Here is an 18,135-nt window from a genome sequence, read left to right as displayed (position 1 = left end):
CACACCTCTGTCTCTGCAGCCCATTAGTTAGACACATGCCCACATCACACCTCTGGCACTGCAGACCATTAGTTAGACACATGCCCACATCACACCTCTGGCACTGCAGACCATTAGTTAGACACATACCCACATCACACCTCTGTCTCTGCAGCCCATTAGTTAGACACATACTCACATCACACCTCTCACCATGCAGCCCATTAGTTAGACACACACCCACATCAAACCTCTGGCCCTGCAGCCCATTAGACACATGCCCACATCAAAACTCTCACCCTGAAGCCCATTAGTCAGACACATACCATCAGCACACCTCTCACTCTGCAGCCCATTAGTCAGACACCCCCCCACATCACATCTATGGCCCTGCAGCCCATTAGTCAGACACATACCCACATCCCACCTTTAGCCCTGCCGCCCATTAGTCAAACACATACCCACATCACACCTCTGGCCCTGCAGCCCATTAGTGAGACACATACCCACATCCCACCTCTGGCCCTGCAGATCATTAGTCAGACACATACCCACATCACACCTCTGGCCCTGCAGCCCATTAGTCAGACACATACCCACAGCACACCTCTCACCCTGCAGCCCATTAGTCAGACACACACCCATATCACACCTCTGGCCCTGCAGCCCATTAGTCAGACACATACCCATATCACACCTCTCACCCTGCAGACCATTAGTCAGACACACACCCATATCACACCTCTGGCCCTGCAGCCCATTAGTCAGACACATACCCACATCACACCTCTGGCCCTACAGCCCAATAGTCAGACACATACCCACATCACACCTCTGGCCCTGCAGCCCATTAGTTTGACACATACCCACATCCCACCTCTGGCCTTGCAGCCCATTAGTTAGACACATACCCACATCACACATCTGGCCCTGCAGCCCATTAATCAGACACATACCCACATCACACCTCCGGCCCTGCATTCCATTAGTCAGATACATACCCACATCACACCTCTGGCCCTGCATTCCATTAGTCAGATACATACCCACATCACACCTCTGGCCCTGCAGCCCATTAGACACATACCCACATCACACCTCTGGCCATGCAGACCATTAGTTAGACCAGTGATTTTTAACCTTTTTTTTGCCGTGGCACACTTTTTTACATTAAAAAATCCTGTGGCACACCACCATCCCAAAATTTAAAAAAAAACACACATTGTAGCCTAATAAAGCATATATATATACACATACACACAAACACACACATACTGTATGTATTGTGCTGTTATGCCATGCCTCCTACAAACTACCCCTGCACTAGGAGTAAAAAACAAGCAAAGTTTAAAAAATATGTCACACTGTTGTCAGTCTGCCGTGGCACACCTGAGGATCTCTCACGGCACACTAGTGTGCCACGGCACACTGGTTGAAAAACACTGAGTTAGACACATACCCACATCACACCTCTGGCCCTGCAGCCCATTAGTCAGACACATACCCACAGCACACCTCTCACCCTGCAGCCCATTAGTCAGACACACACCCATATCACACCTCTGGCCCTGCAGCCCATTAGTCAGACACATACCCATATCACACCTCTCACCCTGCAGACCATTAGTCAGACACACACCCATATCACACCTCTGGCCCTGCAGCCCATAAGTCAGACACATACCCACATCACACCTCTGGCCCTACAGCCCAATAGTCAGACACATACCCACATCACACCTCTGGCCCTGCAGCCCATTAGTTTGACACATGCCCACATCCCACCTCTGGCCTTGCAGCCCATTAGTTAGACACATACCCACATCACACATCTGGCCCTGCAGCCCATTAATCAGACACATACCCACATCACACCTCCGGCCCTGCATTCCATTAGTCAGATACATACCCACATCACACCTCTGGCCCTGCATTTCTTTAGTCAGATACATACCCACATCACACCTCTGGCCCTGCAGCCCATTAGACACATACCCACATCACACCTCTGGCCATGCAGACCATTAGTTAGACACATACCCACATCACACCTCTGGCCCTGCAGCCCATTAGTTAGACACATGCCCCCATCACACCTCTGGCCCTGCAGCCCATTAGTTAAACACATACTCAAATCACACCTCTGGCACTGCAGCCCAATAGTCAGACACATGCCCCCATCACACCTCTGTCTCTGCAGCCCATTAGTTAGACACATGCCCCCATCACACCTCTGTCTCTGCAGCCCATTAGTTAGACACATGCCCACATCACACCTCTGTCTCTGCAGCCCATTAGTTAGACACATGCCCACATCACACCTCTGGCCCTGTAGCCCATTAGTTAGACACATACCCGCCCACATCACACCTCTGGCCACATCACACCTCTGCAGGCAGCCCATTAGTTAGACACACACCCACATCACACCTCTGGCTCTGCAGCCCATTAGTTAGACACATACACACATCACACCTCTGGCCCTGCAGCCCATTAGTTAGACACCTACCCACATCACACCTCTGGCCCTGCAGCCCATTAGTTAGACACATGCCCACATCACACCTCTGGCCCTGCAGCCCATTAGTTAGACACCTACCCACATCACACCTCTGGCCCTGCAGCCCATTAGTTAGACATATGCCCCCATCACACCTCTGGCCCTACAGCCCATTAGTTAGACACATGCCCACATCACACCTCTCACCCTGCAGCCCATAAATCAGCCACATAACCACATCACACCTCTGGCCCTGCAGCCCATTAGTTAGACACATAACCACATCACACCTCTGGCCCTGCAGCCCACTAGTTATATAAATGCCCAGAACACACCTTTAGATCTGCAGCCTCTTAATCACATATTCACACATCTTAGGAAATGGCTGAAATAACTCAGTTGGGAGAGTATTAGACTAAAGGTCCCTGGTTTGATCCTGGGTTTTGGCAGAACTTTTTATGCTCTTGGTACTCGTAGGTCTTCATTTGTATAGAATTGATGCCCTGTTCTCATTAACAAAACAGGGCGTTCTTGCAACTTAATAATGAATAATAATTCATTATTGTTATTATAATTATTATTATACTTAATAGTCTGCTGTGGAGAACATCTATATCTTCAAGAAAAATTTAAGTAGCTATGGTTGTTTACTTTTTATCAATCAATATGACTGGCATCAAATCATTACTATCAAAGGGTAAACCTCAGTAGAGATTTCAGGTTTTATTAAAGCAAGCACAATAGTACAGTTATATATAATCAACAGAATATTTTTTTCCCCAAAAGATCACTCTGTTGACTGATGATACTGTCATGAGATGCAGGACATATGCAGGACACAGCAAAGATGGTACTACTCTATTTTATTACAGAGCACAGGAACATACATCTGGTCAGGTTGATTTCACTAACTAACTGCGACACAGACTACCGAACCTAAGCCCCGCCCCCAACTAGTGACATCACATCCTGCTCTCATCACATCTTCCCCTTTTTCAAAGGAGAAGCATACATTTGAATATAACAAATAACAAGGTATACGAACATAGTATACAACAACAATTTTTTTGAACAATATATAAACAAATAGGTTCAGGAAATATAAACACATAAATTACATCCTGACTTGGACATCGGGGTAGACTACCCTAGTCAACAGTGACCATGGGATTATTCTGCCCATACTTCCAGTCACTGTTCTAGCTAAAGTCAGTCCCTATATCGGGCCGGAAGTCTCACCACTCTTCCGCTTGATGTAACTTTGCATGAACTGTCCTCTGATACAGAAGATGGTGAACAAGAGTCCGCTGGAGGCAAAGATATATCCCCGTTGTGGTCTTGCTGAGGGGAAGGCACCTCTCTTAGAACAGGGGATCCCACCGGCGGTGGTACTGAGGCATCCAGTTCCAGACTCTCAGGTACAGGCTGAAGATGTCTTCGGTTACGGCGTGTAACCGTCCCTCCCTCAGTAAGGACTGTATAAGACCTTGGTTCTGGAGAGCGGCCAACTACCGTAGCAGGCGTCTTCCATTTCTTCTCATCATCCAGTTTAATTCTGACACTTTGGCCCGCTTTCAGTTCCTGTAAGGGCCTGACAGAATGTCTCCTGTCGTAGAAGAAACGATAACCCTTTTTGGCCTCTTCATCCCTCCTAAGGACTTCGTCCCGAGGAACAGGGCCAGGCGGCTTGAAGACACCCACTGAGGGTAAAGTGGTGCGAATCTGGCGTCCTAGCATCAGCTGTGCCGGGCTAAACCCAGTAGCTTGAATGGGTGTCGCCCTGTATGACAAGAGGGCTAGGTACGGCTCAGATTGCTTTAGAATGAATTTTGTTGTTTGAACTGCCCTTTCAGCCATTCCGTTGGCCTGCGGATAATGTGGACTTGACGTGGAATGTACAAAGTCATATTCCCTGCTGAAAGCACTGAACTCTGTAGAAGCGAACTGCATACCATTATCACTCACCAGCTCCATTGGAATGCCCCACTGGGCGAACAAGCTCTTCAGGCGAATCATAACGGCCTGACTTGTAATATCATTCAGGGGGGGAATTTCCAAATACCTGGAATAGTAGTCGATCACAACAAGGAACTTTTTCCCATGCAGTTCATACAAATCAGCAGCTATTTTCTGCCACGGCCCGCAGGCAGCGGAGTAGAAATCAAGGGCTCCCTTCTCTGAGTAGGCCGGCGTTCCCGGCAAAAGGCACATTTAGACACGTGATTTGCAATGTCGGAGCTGATCCCAGGCCATCACACAGCTGTAGCTGCCCTCTCTCTGCACTTTGTAATGCCTAAGTGGCCATCGTGAATCCTGTTTAGCATCTCCTTCCTCATGCTGACAGAAATTACAATACGGTCTTGGAACAGCACCAACCCCTCCAGCTCCGTGAGCTGCAACCTCTCTGGCTGGTAAGCACTTAAAGACATCCAGGCTGCCCGGCTCTCGGGCCAGCCTTCTTTTATGTACTTTATAACCTCTTGCAGATCTGTGTCCAAATATGTCTCTCTCTTTATTTCCTCCAGTTTCCTTGAAGAAATGGACTTAGAGGCCAGAACTGAATCAACATACACTTTCACATCAGATTCCGTGGAGGATTCTTCAGCAGCAGCCAGCGGGAGCGTGGATAGTGTATCCGCCACAACCAGTTGTTTCCCTGGCACATGCACTGCCTGAACATTGAACCTGAGCAGTCTCATTAAAAGTCTCTGGCATCTCAAGGGTGTTTTGTCAATGTCATAAGAGTTGATTAGAGGGACTAGCGGTTTGTGGTCAGTTTCCAGACTAAATTTCTCCAAACCCACTAGATAACGCTGAAAGCGGTCATAGGCCCAAACTGCAGCCAGGCACTCTTTCTCAATTTGAGCGTATTTTAACTCCGCAGCCGTCAGTGTGCGGGAACAGTAGGCGATGGGCTGTAGTTTGTTTTCATTTAACTGCAGGCGTGCAGCCCCCAACCCATAACTGCTTGCATCGGCACTAACCACAGTCTTTTATGAAGGGTCGTAGAACCCAAGCACTGGGGCAGACCCCAGCAGGGACTTGGCCTGCAGAAAAGCTTTTTCTTGTGAAGGTCCCCAAACCCAGGCAACGTCTTTCTTAAGCAACTCTGTGATAGGGTGTAAAACTGTTGATAAATCTGGAAGAAACTTGCCCACGTAATTTACAAGGCCCAATATCTGTCTCAGCTCATGTACATCAGAAGGACTTTTCACCTGTTTAATATCACACATTTTCTCGGGGTCTGGCTTGATGCCATCCCCGTTGATGATATGCCCAAAGTAACATAATTCAGTTTTCCTAAAATGACATTTTTCTTTATTCAGCTTCAGCCCAGACTCTTTGATAGCCTGTAGCACACAACTTAAACACTGATCATGCTCCTCCACTGTAGACCCGTACACTAGAATGTCGTCCATGACGACCGCTGTGCCCACGTGGTCACTCAGGAGAAAACTCATTTCCCTATGAAAGATTTCAGGAGCGGAGGATATCCCAAAGGTGAGCCTACAGAAGCAGAACCGACCTACCGGTGTGATAAAGGTAGTCAGTTTGCGGCACTTTGGATCCAGGGGGATCTGCCAAAAGCCGCTAGAAGCATCTAATGTGGAAAAGAACTTCGCCCCAGCCAACTTTGGAGCTATATCTTCTAATGTCGGCAGCACAAATCTCTCTCTCTTCACTGCCTCATTCAACCTTTTCAGGTCCACACAGATGCGCACCTTTCCGTTTTTCTTTGCAACTGGAACAATGGGGGCACACCAATCAGTCGCTTCAACAACCTCTTCAATAACCCCCATAGACTTCATGCACATAAGTTCTTTCTCCACTTGGGGCATGAGAGGGAACGGAATTCTACTGGGAGTCACTTTTAAGTGCTATACGGACTGGTTTGCAATTCAGTAGGCCCAACTCGCCAAACATATCTTCAGAAATCTCATTCACTCTGGCCACGAGGCCCAATTCACAGGCTGCTTTTCTGCTCAATAAATTGTTAACACACTGACCTCGAATCACATGCACCCACATGGTGAACTTTCTTTGCTTGTACTCACAGCTGGCAAGAAATTTCCCCACACAATCAATGCGGCCACCAGGACTATGGACATTTGTAGTAACCTTCGCCAGATGGGGCTGTCGAGGCAGTTTCATAAATTCAGCAAAAGACAATACAGTGATATCTGCTCCTGTGTTAATCTTAAAATCAACTTTGGCTCCCATTACAGTAAAAGTAACTTTCCAATCTTCCTCTGAGCTTGGCCGTTCCACAACGGACCCCACAAAAAGACACTTCCTGACCCTCCTGGTCACTGTCCACCTGCATCTCCTTAATGTATTCAGTTTTACACACCACTTCAAAATGGCCCATTCTGTTACATTTTCTGCATCTTTTATCTCTGGCCGGGCATATAACACTCTGATCATGGGCACGGTAGCACCGTGTGCATCGGGCATGTTGCGCCCATCCACTTCTAGGCCTTTCCATTATTTTAGATCTACCGCTCACACTGTGCCTTTCACTAGCAGTTTTCCTGTTGCACTTCATCCACAATACTCTCAGACCTCAGATCAGCACTCTGCTTTTTCACCAGTTCACTCTGGCGGGCCATCCTAATAGCCCCATCTAATGTTAAATCAGGCTCTAACTGCAGCTTCAGTGAGACTTCAGCATCTGCAATTCCAATAACTATTCTGTCTCTGATTTGCTCTTCTTTAGCAACACCAAACTCACAGAATTCAGCTAGTTCATACAGGCTGCGCACAAATGACTCCACAGATTCTCCCACACGCTGATTACGTTTGTGAAAACAAGCTCTCTCATGAATCGCATTTCTTTTGGGCACAAAGTGGGCACTGAGTTTATCCATAACTATTTCAAAGTTAAATTCGTCCCCTTCTTTGAAAATAAAAGCATTGAACACTGGCTCCCCATCCTTCCCCATATAGTATAAAAGAGAATTAACTTGTACTTCACCACTCTCCTTGTTCAGTTTGGAACAATCCTGAAGCGCTGAAACCGCTGACGCCATGTGGGCCAAGCTGCAGGCTGAGAGAAGTCAAAAGGCTCAGGTGGGGTAAACTTTGACATTGCAATCGATCAGGAACAGAAGCGCAGGCCAGAACTTCTGACACTATGTCATGAGATGCAGGACATATGCAGGACACAGCAAAGATGGTACAACTCTATTTTATTACAGAGCACAGGAACATACATCTGGTCAGGTTGATTTTACTTACTAACTGCGACACAGACTACCGGACCTAAGCCCCGTCCCCAACTAGTGACATCACATCCTGCTCTCATCACAGATTCTACCATGTATACAATAAACAACCGGCTACAATTTCATGACATCATGAATTTAGTACACAGCCGAAATAGCTCAGTTGGGAGAGCGTTAGACTGAAGATCTAAAGGTCCCTGGTTCGATCCCGGGTTTCGGCAGAGCTTTTTATACTCTTGCTCTTGGTGCTCGTAGGTCTTCATTTGTATAGAATTGATGCCCTGTTCTCATAGGGCATTATTGCAGGGATTTACTAAAATAAATGACAAATGGAATGCCCATAGACTTTAATGGGATGTAAAATTAAAAGTGTTGAAGCAACAAAACTATGAGACATATCAAATAGATATTTACCAGATATGTTCCCCAGGTAAAGGAGCATATTCTGAAAGTGAGATTACGTGAGATTATAGCTGCTTTCTATGGAATGACAAGGGTGAATAACAAAATGCAATGCCCATAGACTATAATGGGATTACATTTAGTGCTATAGCAACAAAAATATGAACATATGAAGTAGCTGTTTACCAGATATGTACCCCAGGTACAGTAGCATATTCTGAAAGTGAGATTATGTCAGATTATTGCTGCTTTCTATGGAATAACAAGGGCGAATGACAAAATGGAATGCCCATAGACTATAATATGATTACATTTAGTGCTATAGCAACACAAATATGAGAAATATCAAGTAGATATTTACCAGATATGTTCCCCAGGTACAGTAGCATATTCTGAAAGTGAGATTACGCCAGATTATAGCTGTTTTCTATGGAATGACAAGGGTGAATGACAAAATGGAATGTCAAATCAAGTCCTAAAAGACAAAAAACGAGAGGCGCTCTTGGTGCAGCAAGTTCAAAGAATAGAAAAAACAACAAAGGATAAAATCCGGGTACTCACAAACAGGATTGCACATTCAGTGCAATAACGAATGAGCCAAAGCTTCTGAGCCGCTCGGCTGACTCTCTGTGGCTGTGACTGCTGGTATCCAGAACGAGGCTCCACTTCCAATGCCGATCACCAATCAGGAACGCCAACAGGAGGAAACACTACGCCGTTGATACCTGGCGAAATAGACCCAACCAGGCGGGTCTCACCAAAAAGGGGAAATAATTCAAAGTCCAGAGCGAGACTTAAAAAATCAAATACACTTTATTAAAATATATAAAAGTGTTGCTTAGCAACGCGTTTCTCGGCTTAGTGCCGTTTCATCAGGCTATTTTCTTACTCTAAGTTTTGCTCTATTTGAACCCCTTCTAACCAATCAGCAGCAGAAAGTTTTGGCACGCCTCCTATCTCGGCCCATACATTGGTTAATACAGCCGTGGGCCAATATCCAATCAAATCTAACAGTAGGGACACTCCTCTGAAATATCGGAGTATATACATTTGCGTAATAATCGTAATACCCATTAGATTTGTTAGATATTATTTGTGTATATATATTCCGTGTGTGCTCGACTAAAACTAGAGCGGTGTACTAAGATTACTATCCATAGAAAAAAAAACAATTGTAAACAGATGTCACTTTGAAATACTTATTCTTAAATATTCTAACCTAATATACTTAAACTAAGATCGTAAATGTTAACAATTCTTAACAAGGGTACAAATGACTGTTAAACTAAATTTATGCTATTACAATCATAATTATAAAAATATATATACATACACATTATATAACCACTAAGAAGTGTTTCGCTGATAAACACAATAGAATCCCCATAGACTTTAATGGGATGTAAAATTAAAAGTGTTGAAGCAACAAAACTATAAGACATATCAAATAGATATTTACCAGATATGTTCCCCAGGTAAAGGAGCATATTCTGAAAGTGAGATTACGTGAGATTATAGCTGCTTTCTATGGAATTACAAAGGGTGAATAACAAAATGCAATGCCCATAGACTATAATGGGATTACATTTAGTGCTATAGCAACAAAAATATGAACATATGAAGTAGCTGTTTACCAGATATGTTCCCCCATGTACAGTAGCATATTCTGAAAGTGAGATTACGTCAGATTATATCTGTTTTTATATGGAATAACAAGGGTGAATGACAAAATGGAATGCCCATAGACTATAATATGATTAAATTTAGTGCTATATCAACACAAATATGAGAAATATCAAGTAGATATTTACCAGATATGTTCCCCAGGTACAGTAGCATATTCTGAAAGTGAGATTACACCAGATTATAGCTGTTTTCTATGGAATGACAAGGGTGAATAACAAAATGGAATGCCCATAGACTTTAATAGGATGTAAAATTAAAAATGTTGAAGCAACAAAACAATGAGACATATCAACTAGATATTTACCAGATATGTTCCCCAGGTACAGTAGCATATTCTGAAAGTGAGATTACATCAGATTATAGCTGCTTTCTATGGAATGACAAGGGTGAATGACAAAATGGAATGCCCATAGACTATAATGGGATTACATTTAAAAGTGATATAGCAAAAAAAATATGAGACATATCAACTAGATATTTACCAGATATGTTCCCCAGGTATAGTAGCCTATTCTGAAAGTGAGATTACATCAGATTATAGCTGCTTTTTATGGAATGACAAGGGTGAACGACATAATGGAATGAACATAGACTATAATGGGATTACATTTAAAAGTGCTATAGCAACGAAAATACGAGACATATCAACTAGATATTTACCAAATATGTTCCCCAGTTACAGTAGCATATATTAATATATAGTGATAGGTAATCCCCAGAGAAGAGGACAAAAGGCGGCTGAGAAATCATCCACGGCTGGTTCAAAAGAGGTTTTTTATTGAAGCAAGGTGCTAGTACATAAGGTGAGAGCAAAGCCTTAACACCTGACGCGTTTCGCGCATGCGTACATGCGCTTCATCAGAGGTGATATGTTCAAGGTGTGTAGTGACCTATATGCAGCAAAGGGACCAATCCTGTTACCGGTTCAATTAAGGACTATTGTCAACACCTATGGGTAGGGTAGCTGAAACCTTTGCTGCAGATTGGTCACTAATTTTGTTTCTTTATTTACTAAGTCAAATAACACAGTGAACAATTTTATAAATCTTCTAGTACTAGTACAATTTTTAACATCTATACATATATATCAACTATTCATTCTTAGCCTATGTGAACTAAGTTCTAATAGACAACAAAAAATATATAAATTAAATAAAAATAAAGAATATTTACATAAGAAATTAGCAGTCACATATATCAAAAGGATATATAAGTATTCAATTCAACAATAATGTGTAAGAATAACTTAAAGAGAAGATATGGCGTTTTTTTCAGAGATGCAATCAAGTGAATAGTAGTGTCAAATGTTATAAGTTAGTCACCATCGATGCATATGAGAAAAAATCGACAATCTAAGTTGAGGATGGAGAAACTATCATATTAACATAAACAAAACAATGTATTAATATATAGGTAATACAAATAAAATTGCTACAAAAAACAGAAATTCTCTTAAAAGAAACATAAATATAGAGATAAAATATAATAAAAAACATAAATATTATAATAGAAAATTATAATAAATAACACACAATTTGATTTCGGATGTGCTAAGTTAATTATTCACTATTTACATTTATAGTACATCTACAGATTTTGTTAGATATTTTAATTCATTTCTTTGTGGGATCTGAGCTATGGTGGTTGACTGTAGAGGGAAAAAAAGGAGACACTTTATAAAGGGTAAATGTTGAGAAAAGTTTTCTCTTATGTTGTTTTATTTTATTTTATTTTATTTTATTTAGGATTATGTTGTAAATTGCATTATTCAACAAATAGATCAACATCCATCCTTTTGTTAATCCCTTCTGGTGCTCTAGTGTGTAATTTTATAATCCAAAAGATCTCTTTCTTTCTTAAGCATTTTTCCCTATTACCACCCCTAGGATGTTTTTTGATAATATCAATACCTATGAAAGAGAAGTATTTTTGTCCTATACCATGCAATCTAAAATGCTTAGCTACCGGCGTTTTAGGTTCTTTCTCCTCTAAGGAGCGTAAATGTTCACGAATTCTTTCTTTTAATGGACGGGTAGTTATACCAATATATTGACAGGAACAAAATAGGCAATTAATGAGATAGATCACATATTGTGAATTACAGTCAATTCTATCTCGAATGTGGAACACTTGTTTTGTAATATTGGAAGAAAAAGTATCTGTTCCTGTAATGCACGTGCATCCTTTGCATGGTACATGGCCACATTTAAAGCACCCTGGTTTTGGGCTAAGCCAGTGTGCACCTGTTGTGTCTTTATCTGTAAACTGTTTGCTAGTTATTTCTCTTATGGTTGGTGCTCTTCGTGCTATACATTTTATTCCTGATGTTAAGATGTTGTTAAGTGCTTCATCACCTTTTAGAATTGATAGGTTCTGTCTGACTATCTTACAAATTAGATTATATTGTCTACTGAATTGCGTGATAAATAGAAGGTTTTGATCAGGCAATATAGATTTATCAGTTTTTCCTGGTTTCTTTGGACCTCCTTTAAGTAGTTCTTGTCTATTTAAATCTGCCACTTGTTTCTCCAATCTAAGTAGTTGATTCCTATGGTATCCTCTATCTGTCAATCTATTTGTTAGTTCTCTTGCTTGAGGGAAGTAATCTGCCAGTTCTGTACAATTCCTTCTTAAACGAAGGTATTGTGCTTTAGGAATACCTCTTTTTAAATGATTGGGATGGCAGGAATCAGCTCTCAGTATCGTGTTCCTAGCCAAGGGTTTGCGGTAGGTGCATGTGGAGATTTTATTATCTTTAGCTCTCAGACTTAAATCTAGGAAATCAATTGACTGTTTATGTATCTGTGCTGTGAAGGTCAAATTATATTCATTATTATTCATAAAGTCTACAAATTTGTCAGCTGTACAGTCATCCCTGGTGTCCCATATGACTATAATGTCATCTATAAAACGGCCATATATTATAACATTGTTCTTATATGGAAACTGGTCTGAAAAGATCATATTTAATTCCAGCCACCCCATATATATGCCCACAGACTTTAATGGGATGTAAAATTAAAAGTGTTGAAGCAACAAAACTATGAGACATATGAACTAGATATTTACCAGATATGTTCCCCAGGTACATTAGCATATTCTGAAAGTGAGATTACACCAGATTATAGCTGTTTTCTATGGAATGACAAGGGTGAATAACAAAATGCAATGCCCATAGACTTTAATGGAATGTAAAATTAAAAATGTTGAAGCAACAAAACAATGAGACATATCAACTAGATATTTACCAGATATGTTCCCCAGGTACAGTAGCATATTCTGAAAGTGATATTACGTGAGATTATAGCTGCTTTCTATGGAATGACAAGGGTGAATGACAAGATGGAATGCCCATAGACTATAATGGGATTACATTTAAAAGTAGTATAGAAACTAAACTATGATACATATCAACTAGATATTTACCAGATATGTTCCCCAGGTACAGTAGCATATTCTGAAAGTGAGATTACACCAGATTATAGCTGTTTTCTATGGAATGACAAGGGTGAATAACAAATTGGAATGCCCATAGACTTTAATGGGATGTAAAATTAAAAATGTTGAAGCAACAAAACAATGAGACATATCAACTAGATATTTACCAGATATGTTCCCCAGGTACAGTAGCATATTCTGAAAGTGATATTACGTGAAATTATAGCTGCTTTCTATGGAATGACAAGGGTGAATGACAAGATGGAATGCCCATAGACTATAATGGGATTACATTTAAAAGTGATATAGCAAAAAAAATATGAGACATATCAACTAGATATTTACCAGATATGTTCCCCAGGTATAGTAGCCTATTCTGAAAGTGAGATTACATCAGATTATAGCTGCTTTTTATGGAATGACAAGGGTGAACGACATAATGGAATGAACATAGACTATAATGGGATTACATTTAAAAGTGCTATAGCAACGAAAATACAAGACATATCAACTAGATATTTACCAAATATGTTCCCCAGTTACAGTAGCATATATTAATATATATATATATTTATATATAATTTGACGTAATCTCAATTTCAGAATATGCTACTGTACCTGGGAAACATATCTGGTAAATATCTACTTTATATATCTCATATTTGTGTTGCTATAGCACAAAATGTAATCCTATTATAGTCTATGGGCATTCCATTTTGTCATTCACCCTTGTCATTCCATAGAAAGCAGCTATAATCTGACGTAATCTCACTTTCAGAATATGCTACTGTATCTGGGGAACATATCTGGTAAATATCTAGTTCATATGTCTCATAGTTTTGTTGCTTCAACACTTTTAATTTTACATCCCATTAAAGTCTGTGGGCATTCCATTTGTCATTCACCCTTGGTCATTCCTTTTAGTACATCCTGTACTTGCAACATAATAATGAATAATAATTCATTATTATTATTATAATTATTATTATACTTAATAGTCTGCTGTGGGGAACATCTATATCTTCAAGAAAAATTTAAGTAGCTATGGTTGTTTACTTTTTATCAATCAATATGACTGGCATCAAATCATTACTATCAAAGGGTAAACATCAGTAGCGATTTCAGGTTTTATTAAAGCAAGCACAATAGTATAGTTATATATAATCAACAGAGTATTTTTTTCCCCAAAAGATCACTCTGTTGACTGATGATACTACCATGGATACGATAAACAAACGGCTCCAATTTCATGACATCATCAATTTCGCACACAGCCGAAATAGCTCAGTTGGGAGAGCGTTAGACTGAAGATCTAAAGGTCCCTGGTTCGATCCCGGGTTTCGGCAGAACTTTTTATACTCTTGCTCTTGGTGCTCGTAGGTCTTCATTTGTATAGAATTGATGCCCTGTTCTCATAGGACATTCTTGCAGGGATTTACTAAAAGGAATGACAAATGGAATGCCCATAGACTTTAATGGGATGTAAAATTAAAAGTGTTGAAGCAACAAAACTATGAGACATATCAAATAGATGTTTACCAGATATGTTCCCCAGGTAAAGGAACATATTCTGAAAGTGATATTACGTCAGATTATAGCTGCTTTCTATGGAATGACAAGGGTGAATAACAAAATGCAATGCCCATAGACTATAATGGGATTACTTTTAGTGCTATAGCAACAAAAATATGAACATATGAAGTAGCTGTTTACCAGATATGTTCCCCCAGGTACAGTAGCATATTCTGAAAGTGAGATTACGTCAGATTATAGCTGCTTTCTATGGAATAACAAGGGCGAATGACAAAATGGAATGCCCATAGACTATAATAGGATTACATTTAGTGCTATAGCAACACAAATATGAGAAATATCAAGTAGATATTTACCAGATATGTTCCCCAGGTACAGTAGCATATTCTGAAAGTGAGATTACACCAGATTATAGCTGTTTTCTATGGAATGACAAGGGTGAATGACAAAATGGAATGCCCATAGACTATAATATGATTACATTTAGTGCTATAGCAACACAAATATGAGAAATATCAAGTAGATATTTACCAGATATGTTCCCTAGGTACAGTATCATATTCTGAAAGTGAGATTACGTCAGATTATATCTGTTTTTATATGGAATCACAAGGGTGAATGACAAAATGGAATGCCCATAGACTATAATATGATTACATTTAGTGCTATATCAACACAAATATGAGAAATACCAAGTAGATATTTACCAGATATGTTCCCCAGGTACATTAGCATATTCTGAAAGTGAGATTACACCAGATTATAGCTGTTTTCTATGGAATGACAAGGGTGAATAACAAAATGCAATGCCCATAGACTTTAATGGAATGTAAAATTAAAAATGTTGAAGCAACAAAACAATGAGACATATCAACTAGATATTTACCAGATATGTTCCCCAGGTACAGTAGCATATTCTGAAAGTGATATTACGTGAGATTATAGCTGCTTTCTATGGAATGACAAGGGTGAATGACAAGATGGAATGCCCATAGACTATAATGGGATTACATTTAAAAGTAGTATAGAAACTAAACTATGATACATATCAACTAGATATTTACCAGATATGTTCCCCAGGTACAGTAGCATATTCTGAAAGTGAGATTACACCAGATTATAGCTGTTTTCTATGGAATGACAAGGGTGAATAACAAATTGGAATGCCCATAGACTTTAATGGGATGTAAAATTAAAAATGTTGAAGCAACAAAACAATGAGACATATCAACTAGATATTTACCAGATATGTTCCCCAGGTACAGTAGCATATTCTGAAAGTGATATTACGTGAAATTATAGCTGCTTTCTATGGAATGACAAGGGTGAATGACAAGATGGAATGCCCATAGACTATAATGGGATTACATTTAAAAGTGATATAGCAAAAAAAATATGAGACATATCAACTAGATATTTACCAGATATGTTCCCCAGGTATAGTAGCCTATTCTGAAAGTGAGATTACATCAGATTATAGCTGCTTTTTATGGAATGACAAGGGTGAACGACATAATGGAATGAACATAGACTATAATGGGATTACATTTAAAAGTGCTATAGCAACGAAAATACAAGACATATCAACTAGATATTTACCAAATATGTTCCCCAGTTACAGTAGCATATATTAATATATATATATATTTATATATAATTTGACGTAATCTCAATTTCAGAATATGCTACTGTACCTGGGAAACATATCTGGTAAATATCTACTTTATATATCTCATATTTGTGTTGCTATAGCACAAAATGTAATCCTATTATAGTCTATGGGCATTCCATTTTGTCATTCACCCTTGTCATTCCATAGAAAGCAGCTATAATCTGACGTAATCTCACTTTCAGAATATGCTACTGTATCTGGGGAACATATCTGGTAAATATCTAGTTCATATGTCTCATAGTTTTGTTGCTTCAACACTTTTAATTTTACATCCCATTAAAGTCTGTGGGCATTCCATTTGTCATTCACCCTTGGTCATTCCTTTTAGTACATCCTGTACTTGCAACATAATAATGAATAATAATTCATTATTATTATTATAATTATTAATTATTATTATACTTAATAGTCTGCTGTGGGGAACATCTATATCTTCAAGAAAAATTTAAGTAGCTATGGTTGTTTACTTTTTATCAATCAATATGACTGGCATCAAATCATTACTATCAAAGGGTAAACATCAGTAGCGATTTCAGGTTTTATTAAAGCAAGCACAATAGTATAGTTATATATAATCAACAGAGTATTTTTTTCCCCAAAAGATCACTCTGTTGACTGATGATACTACCATGGATACGATAAACAAACGGCTGCAATTTCATGACATCATCAACTTAGCACACAGCCGAAATAGCTCAGTTGGGAGAGCATTAGACTGAAGATCTAAAGGTCCCTGGTTTGATCCCGGGTTTCGGCAGAACTTTTTATACTCTTGCTCTTGGTGCTCGTAGGTCTTCATTTGTATAGAATTGATGCCCTGTTCTCATAGGACCTTCTTGCAGGGATTTACTAAAAGGAATGACAAATGGAATGCCCATAGACTTTAATGGGATGTAAAATTAAAAGTGTTGAAGCAACAAAACTATGAGACATATCAAATAGATGTTTACCAGATATGTTCCCCAGGTAAAGGAACATATTCTGAAAGTGATATTACGTCAGATTATAGCTGCTTTCTATGGAATGACAAGGGTGAATAACAAAATGTAATGCCCATAGACTATAATGGGATTACATTTAGTGCTATAGCAACAAAAATATGAACATATGAAGTAGCTGTTTACCAGATATGTTCCCCCAGGTACAGTAGCATATTCTGAAAGTGAGATTACGTCAGATTATAGCTGCTTTCTATGGAATAACAAGGGCGAATGACAAAATGGAATGCCCATAGACTATAATAGGATTACATTTAGCGCTATAGCAACACAAATATGAGAAATATCAAGTAGATATTTACCAGATATGTTCCCCAGGTACAGTAGCATATTCTGAAAGTGAGATTACACCAGATTATAGCTGTTTTCTATGTAATGACAAGGGTGAATGACAAAATGGAATGCCCATAGACTATAATATGATTACATTTAGTGCTATAGCAACACAAATATGAGAAATATCAAGTAGATATTTACCAGATATGTTCCCTAGGTACAGTATCATATTCTGAAAGTGAGATTACGTCAGATTATATCTGTTTTTATATGGAATCACAAGGGTGAATGACAAAATGGAATGCCCATAGACTATAATATGATTACATTTAGTGCTATAGCAACACAAATATGAGAAATATCAAGTAGATATTTACCAGATATGTTCCCTAGGTACAGTATCATATTCTGAAAGTGAGATTACAC

General features: G+C 39.6%; 3 non-coding genes across 3 annotated transcripts; all 3 read left to right on the top strand.

Moving 5' to 3' along the window:
* Positions 1-7,852: 7,852 nt before the first annotated feature.
* On the top strand, positions 7,853-7,925 carry TRNAF-GAA (transfer RNA phenylalanine (anticodon GAA)). Its single transcript has one exon. It is a non-coding gene; the product is annotated as a tRNA-Phe (tRNA).
* Positions 7,926-14,503: 6,578 nt separating this feature from the next.
* TRNAF-GAA (transfer RNA phenylalanine (anticodon GAA)) lies at positions 14,504-14,576 on the top strand. The gene has a single exon. It is a non-coding gene; the product is annotated as a tRNA-Phe (tRNA).
* A 2,543-nt stretch (positions 14,577-17,119) lies between these two features.
* TRNAF-GAA (transfer RNA phenylalanine (anticodon GAA)) lies at positions 17,120-17,192 on the top strand. The gene has a single exon. It is a non-coding gene; the product is annotated as a tRNA-Phe (tRNA).
* Positions 17,193-18,135: the final 943 nt, after the last annotated feature.

The sequence above is a fragment of the Bombina bombina genome, chromosome 8 (assembly GCF_027579735.1).
Source record: "Bombina bombina isolate aBomBom1 chromosome 8, aBomBom1.pri, whole genome shotgun sequence".
In the NCBI taxonomy this organism is placed as follows: domain Eukaryota; kingdom Metazoa; phylum Chordata; class Amphibia; order Anura; family Bombinatoridae; genus Bombina; species Bombina bombina.
Note: the sequence above shows the minus strand (reverse complement) of the source record. Positions and strands in the feature narration are given on the sequence as shown.